We start from the raw sequence: 7,158 nt of genomic DNA on the forward strand, positions 1-7,158 counted from the left end.
GGACTGCTGAATCCAAGGAGGTGACAACCTCAACCCCTTGTTCTGTGCTCTCTTTGCTTGTGATGGTAGTTGAAGCCCTGCCAATCTCAGAATCACTTTCAGAGTCATTCCTTTCTTTGCTTGAAAGATAACACATGTTCACAACTCTAGCGTTCCCTCCTGTACAATCCCAGAACTCTGACATTCGTCTTTCATTGTGTACCATCTCTGTCCTCTTTGGTCCAAGCTTTCAATGTATCTGCTGGTATAGCCCCATCCCTCTCCTGCTTCTGCTGAGATGGCTACGCAGATCTATGAGTCACACCCATAATCTCATTACTGGGCGATTTTCCAGCAACGTTCTTGGTGTTCTTTTCAGAAATCACTTTATTTTTTTTCTGAAATATGAGTAGTCTCATAATATTCCAAGTCTTCAAGTTCTAGTTCCTTTTTGCTTAATAACACCTTCAATTTATCTATTTTCTCCCACATTTTATTATAAGCAGTAAGGAGAAATCAAGCCAGACTTCTAATACTTTGCTCAGAAATCTCCTAAGTCAGCTAAATATCCAAGTTTATCACAAATTCTACTTTCCACAAAGTGCTAGGGCACAATTCAACCAAGCCTTCACCACTTTATGTAACAAGGTTGGCCTTTATTCTCCAGCAAGATACTCATCTTTTCCACTTGAGGTCTCATCGGAATGGTTTTTACCATCCACATTTCTACCAGCAGTCTCTTCAGGGTAATCTGCGCTTTCTAGCAGGTACCTCAAAACTCTTCTAACCCCCACCCATTACCCAGTTCCAAAGCTACTTCCACATTTTTAGAACTTTGTTACAGCCGCACTCTGCCTCCCAGTACCAAAATCAGCATGAGTTTGCCAGCATCACTTTAACAAAACACCATACCCTGGGAGACTTCAACAGCAGAAGTTCATTTTTCACAGTTCTGGAGCCTGGAAGTCTAAGATAAAGGTGATGACATATTTGGTTTCTCCTGAGTCCTCTTTTCCTTGCTTGCAGATGGCCACTTTATCATTCTGTCCCCACATGGCTCCTTTTCTGTACATGCTAACTCCTGGTGTCTCTTTCTGTTCTGATAAGGACACCTGTCCTATTGGATTAGGGCTCTACCCTCATTGCTTTTTTTTTTTTGTGAGACAGGGTCCTGCTCGGTCGCCCAGGAGAGAGTGCAGTGGTGAGATCGTGGCTCACAGCAGCCTCGACCTCATGGGCTCCAGCAATCTTCCTACCTCAACGGCCCAAGTAGCTGGGACCATAAGCATGTGCCACCAGGCCTGGCTGCCTCGTTTTAATTTAATCATCTCTTTACAAACTTATTTCTAAATATGGTTATACCGTTTTTGTTGTTGTTGATTTTTTTTTTTTTTCTTTGAGATAGAGTCTTACTCTGTAGCCCAGGCTGGAGTGCAGTGGCACCATCTCTGCTCACTGCAACCTCCACCTCCCAGGTTCAAGCAATTCTCCTGCCTCAGCCTCTCAAGTAGCTTGGATTACAGGCGCCCACCACCACGCCCAGCTAATTTTTGTATTTTAGTAGAGACGGGGTTTCACCATGTGGGCCAGGCTGGTCTCGAATTCCTGACCTCAGGTAATCTGCCTGCATCGGCCTCCCAAAGTGCTAGCATTACAGGCATGAGCCACCACGCCCAGCCAGTATGGTTACATCTAAATATGGTTACATCCTGATCCCCTGGGGCTTGGGACTTAATATGAATTTTGTGGGGGTGCACAATTGAGCCCATAACACACTGTATTTCCATCTGTTGTGCCTGTTATGTACTCTAAAGAGACGTGCATAAATCGCGTTTATGAGAATGCTTGCTGTGGGGACCAAACATGAATCGAGTGTTTTGATGTGACACACTCTGTTCAGTATGGGCTGAATAGTATGTAAGGACACATGTTCATACCTGTAATCCCAGCACTTTGGGAGGCTGAGGTGGGTGGATTGCCTGAGTCCAGGAGTTTGAGACCAGCCTGGGCAATGTGGTGAAACCCCATCTCTACAAAAAATACAAAATTTAGCCAGGTGTGGTGGTGCATGCCTATAGTCCCAGTGACTTGGGAGGCTGACGTGGGAGGATCACCTGAGCCTGGGAGGTGGAGGCTGTAGTGAGCCAAGATCATAACACTGCACTCCAGCCTGGGTGACAGAGTGAGACCTGTTTTTTAAAAAACAAAAGACATGTGTATGATGGTAATTCTTTTTCTTTTCTTTTTCTTTTTTTTTTTTTTTGAGATGGAGTGTTGCTCTGTCGCCAGGCTGGAGTGCAGTGGCACGATCTCGGCTCACTGCAACCTCCACCTCCCGGTTTCAAGTGATTCTCCTGCCTCAGCCTCCTGAGTAGCTGGGACTACAGGTGCACGCCACCAAGCCCAGCTGATTTTTTTTGTTTATTTTTATTTTTAGTAGAGATGGGGTTTCACTGTGTTAGCCAGGACGGTCTCGATCTCTTGACCTTGTTATCCGCCCACCTCAACCTCCCAAAGTGCTGGGATTACAGGCGTGATCCACCGCACCTGGCTGTACGATGGTATTTCTAAGAGCGCTAGTTGTATGAATGAATCAGTACCGTGAAGTGTCTGGAAGACTCTTTGCTACATGTTACACATTCTCTAAACAAACATGTTTAAAAGATGTTTCTAAGATTTCTACTTACCTGAATGAATCAGATACTATAATTTGTTTGAACCACTGTGTTCACCACTCCGTGCTGCCTGCTATACATTCTTTAAAGAGCCATGTGTTCAGTATTTTCTAAAGTACTCATTTTAAGTAAATCAGGGCCATTTTACATCTGAAATACTGCATTTGATAATCTGTGCTTCATGTTATATATGCGAGGGCACATGTATGAAAGTCACTTAGAGTGCTGGTGGTAGGAATGGATTAGTATGCTGATATTATTGTGAAGCACGGCATTTAGTATTCCATGCTGTAGGCTATACATTCGCAACAGATAGATGCGTAAAAATATTTTGAAGATGTAACAAACCTGCACGTTGTGCACATGTACCCTAAAACTTAAAGTATAATAATAATAAAATTTAAAAAAAGACACTAGTGGATAAACTGCAGAGATCCCCCCCAAAAAAAAAATTTTGAAGTGTACTGTGCTAGGCCATTTTAGCACTACTATAAAGAAATACCTGACGCTGGGTAATTTATAAAGCAAAGAGAGTTTTTTTCTTTTCTTTTCTTTTCTTTTTTTTTTTTTTCTGAGACAGAGTCTTGTTCTGTCGCCCAGGCTGGAGTTCAGTGGCTCAATCTCTGCTCACTGCAAACTCTGCCTCCTAAGTTCCACTGAATCTTCTGCCTCAGCCTCCCAAGTAGTTAGGATTACAGGCGTGCGCCACCATGCCCAGCTAGTTTTTATATTTTTAGTAGAGACGGGGTTTCGCCGTGTTGGCCAGGCAAAGAGGTTTAACAGGCTCACGGTTCTGCAGGCTGTGCAAGCATGGCACTAACATCTATTCAGTTTCTGGTGAGGGGCCTCAGGAAGCTTATAGTCATGGCCAGAGGTGAAGGGGGAACAGCACATCCCAGGGTGAGGGTAGGAGCAGGAGAGAGAGGGAGAAGGGGCCAAGCTCTTTTAAACAACCAGATCTCATGTGAACGCAACTCAAAAACTCACTCATTTATCATGAGGATAGCACCAAGCCACTCATGAGGCATCTGCCCCCGTGACCCAGACACTCCCCATCAGGCCCGACCTCCAACATTGGGGATCCCATTTCAACATGAGATTTGGAGGAGACAAATATCCAAACCATATGAAATATAGTTATGTGACTGAATCAGAAGAATTTTATTTCATAGAATCATGCATTCAGCACTCTTCTGCCCATTACACACTTTTTTTTTTTTTTTTGAGATGGATTCTGTCTCTGTTGCTCAGGCTGGAGTGCAGTGGTGACGTCTTGGTTCACTGCAAACTCTGCCTCCCAGGTTCAAGCAATTCTCCTGCCTCAGTCTCCTGAATAGCTGGGACTATAGGTGCCCGCCGCCATACCACGCCTGGCTAATTTTTTATTTTTATTTTTAGTAGAGACAGGGTTTCACCATGTTGGCCAGGCTGGTCTCGAACTCCTGATCTCAGGTGACCCGCCCGCCTTGGCCTCCCAAAGTGCTAGGATTACAGGTGTCAGCCACCACGCCTGGCCCCATTATACACTTTTTAAGGAGCTGTGTAAATGTGTTTCGAAGAGCGTCAATTGAATAAATAAGTCCCATGTTACTTAACGAAGCATTTTGTTCCGTTCCCTGTGCCGCATGTTTTACACTCTCCAAAGACACATGTGTAAAGGAATTTCTAACAGGTCAACTTGTGTGGATGAATCAGTTTTATTTCTATGAAGCACTCAGTTCAGCACTCGCTGCACAGTATGCATTCTTTATGACACATGTGGAAAAGATGTTGCTAAGACTGCTATTTGTGTGCATAAACCAGCATAACATTGTTTCTGTAAACCTCATTGTTCAGGACTATTGCTGAATGTTATACACTTCATAACATTTTATGGGTAAAAGATGTTTCTAAGCGTGCTGGTTGTGTGAATGAATCAATATACTGTCATATCTATGAAACACTATTCACAGCTTTCTGAACTGTATTGTATAATCTCTGAAAAGAGACACATGTAAATTGTGTTTTGTTAAGAGATAATTGTGTAATGAACCAATGTTATTTTCATGAAACCATATGTACTGCTCTCTCTGTGCCATGTTATACACTGGAAATACAAATACATAAATGACATTTGTAACAATCTTATGTGGCTCAATAAATCAGTATAGTGTAATTTCTATGGCCTACATTGTATGTAAATATGCTTGTAGTAGCTCTGGTTGGGTGAATGAATAAGGATAGTGTTATTTCGATGAAACATTGTTCAGCACTTTATTGTTTATTGTACACTCTAAATACAACTGTATAAAAGATATTTAATGTGGCCTTAAACTACGCGAGCACACTTACATGTGGATTTTCTTCTGTCTCTGCCACCCCTAGACAGCAAGACCCCCCGCAAGACAGCAAGACCCAACTCTCTTCTTTCTCTTCCTCCTCATCCTACTCAACATGAAGATGACAAGGATGAAGACCTTCATGATGGTCCACTTCACTTAATGAATAGTAAATAGTAAATTTTCTCTTCCTCATGATGTTTGAAATAATATTTTCTTTTCTCTAGCTTATTTTATTGTAACAATACAGTATACTATACATACACAAAATATGTGTTAATCAACTGTTTATGTTATTGGTAAGGCTTATGGTTAACAGTGGGCTCTTAATAGCTACACTGTGGTGGAGTCAAAAGTTATATACAGAGTCTCGACTGTCTGGGGGTTTGGTGTCCCTAATCTCTGTATTGTTCAAGGGACAACCACAGTGTTATTTCTGTTAGACATGTGTCAGCACCCTATGCTGTTACTGTGACTTGCTATTTTTTTTAATCTCCCTTGTAACTGTAGGATAACTCTCTGTATAATTCTAATGAATCCCCAGTAAGTGCAAATTAAAATGGTGACCTGTATCTTTCAAGAAAATTAAATCTTTATACATGCTCATGACATCTTGTGTTTTTCATAAACCATTAAGTATATCAGAAGGTTAGTCACATATTTGATGGCTTATGTATGAAATCTCTCAATCAGTAACCAGCAGAACAGGTTCTAGTCCTCACTCTGCCACTAACTAGCTGTTTCACCATGAGTAAGTCACTCTGCTTGTTTGGATCTTCGTGTGTGAAGTGGGGAGTGTTAGGCAATAGAGCACTGCTGTGCCTGTCGGTGCCAACTTTCTCCAACTCATTATGCATAAGCTACATCAGTATGTAGGTTTTATTTCTGTTCTGGAAACTACAGCCTTTATCTCTGTATTTATACCAATCGCTTAGGTTACAAGTTAATCAGAGCCACCACTGAATGAACGTGGTCTATACATTTGCCTAGTAGTCAGTTTATGCTTTTATTTACCTTTTGCCTGGAGCCCAGCTCATATGTGACAACAGAAAAAATTATGGCTGTTAGATGGAGGCTTCTCTGTGAGGAATAAGGAAAAGCAAAGGAAGAGATGAGGCCAGAAAGCAACTCGTGGCATTCACAAGGCATTTGATGTTGCGCATCAGGACAGAGGCTTGCCAACAGACACTGGACGGGTTAAAAGAAAGTCCTAAAATGACATGTGTTTTCCTGTGTAGGGAGGTGTTTACGCATGCATGTATAAGCAGGCACTTTCAAGAGCATGTGTGCATGTCTAACTATTTTTCAAAGATATTTGTAATCCAGAAAATGTTTGGAGCCACTGACATAATGGAATATACCATTGTTTTTCTTTCAGTCAATGAATTAACAGTCACAAATATGCTCTTTGGAGACAGGTAGAGCAAAATGGTCAAATGGAACCCTTGAGCAATTGTCCTCCTTACCCCCACCCCCATAGGAACATCAAATTAAACAACTACTCATACAGTAATACACCTTCATAAGAACAAAAAATACTGGGTGAGAGGTCACATAGTACCTGATTTTTGCATTATAGCAAGAGAAGAAACACTGAAGGGTGTAGGAAGGACAGTTTCATATTGCTTACACTACCCTCCTCTAGACCCAGGCAGTACAGCATGAAAAGAGAGAGAGAGAGAGAAGTGCCACAAAGTGCCACCCCATCACAGTGGAACACAGCATTGTGTAGAATTTTACCAGTGCCCACAAAGCAAGAAATTAGACCAGTTCTGTGCCAAAGAGTAATCCATTGCCCCAACAGAAGGTACCCAAGATCCAACTTGCTCTGCCACCAGCTAGCTGAAGTGGACTCAAGCCCTGAATAAATATGAGTGGCAGCAAGGCCATAGCACTGTGGAGCTTGGGCAAACTCTGGTACTGGTCTCAAAGATTGTAGGCTTGGGGTGTGACCCAGCATCACACCAGGTATGGCAGCCATGGGATTGCCCGTGTCACCTTTCTCCTGACTCTAGGCAGAGCAGGGTGGAGAGGACTCCTTCTACTTGGAAAATGAGAGAAAAGAGTACAGGGAATATTGTCTTGCAATTGGGTACCAGCGCAGCCACAGTAAAACAAAGCTCTGGGCAGAGTCCCACAGCTCCTGACTCCAGGCCATTGCTCCTGGATGGTGCTTCCAGACCCAG

At 42.7% G+C, this 7,158-nt stretch overlaps 1 long non-coding RNA gene across 6 annotated transcripts in view; it reads left to right on the forward strand.

The window, feature by feature from the left end:
- Positions 1 to 5,581, forward strand: part of LOC103786971 (uncharacterized) — a 42,580-nt gene extending 36,999 nt beyond the window's left edge. For 5 of the 6 annotated variants that reach the window (XR_008626344.2, XR_008626343.2, XR_010113115.1 and 2 more), the window contains one exon: positions 5,019 to 5,581. This is a non-coding gene — a long non-coding RNA (uncharacterized LOC103786971). The remainder of the gene's footprint in view (positions 1 to 5,018) is intronic. The other variant, XR_008626347.2, reaches the window with a different exon arrangement.
- The last annotated feature ends 1,577 nt before the right edge of the window (positions 5,582 to 7,158 follow it).

This window comes from Pan paniscus, chromosome 7 (genome assembly GCF_029289425.2).
Source record: "Pan paniscus chromosome 7, NHGRI_mPanPan1-v2.0_pri, whole genome shotgun sequence".
Classification (NCBI taxonomy): domain Eukaryota; kingdom Metazoa; phylum Chordata; class Mammalia; order Primates; family Hominidae; genus Pan; species Pan paniscus.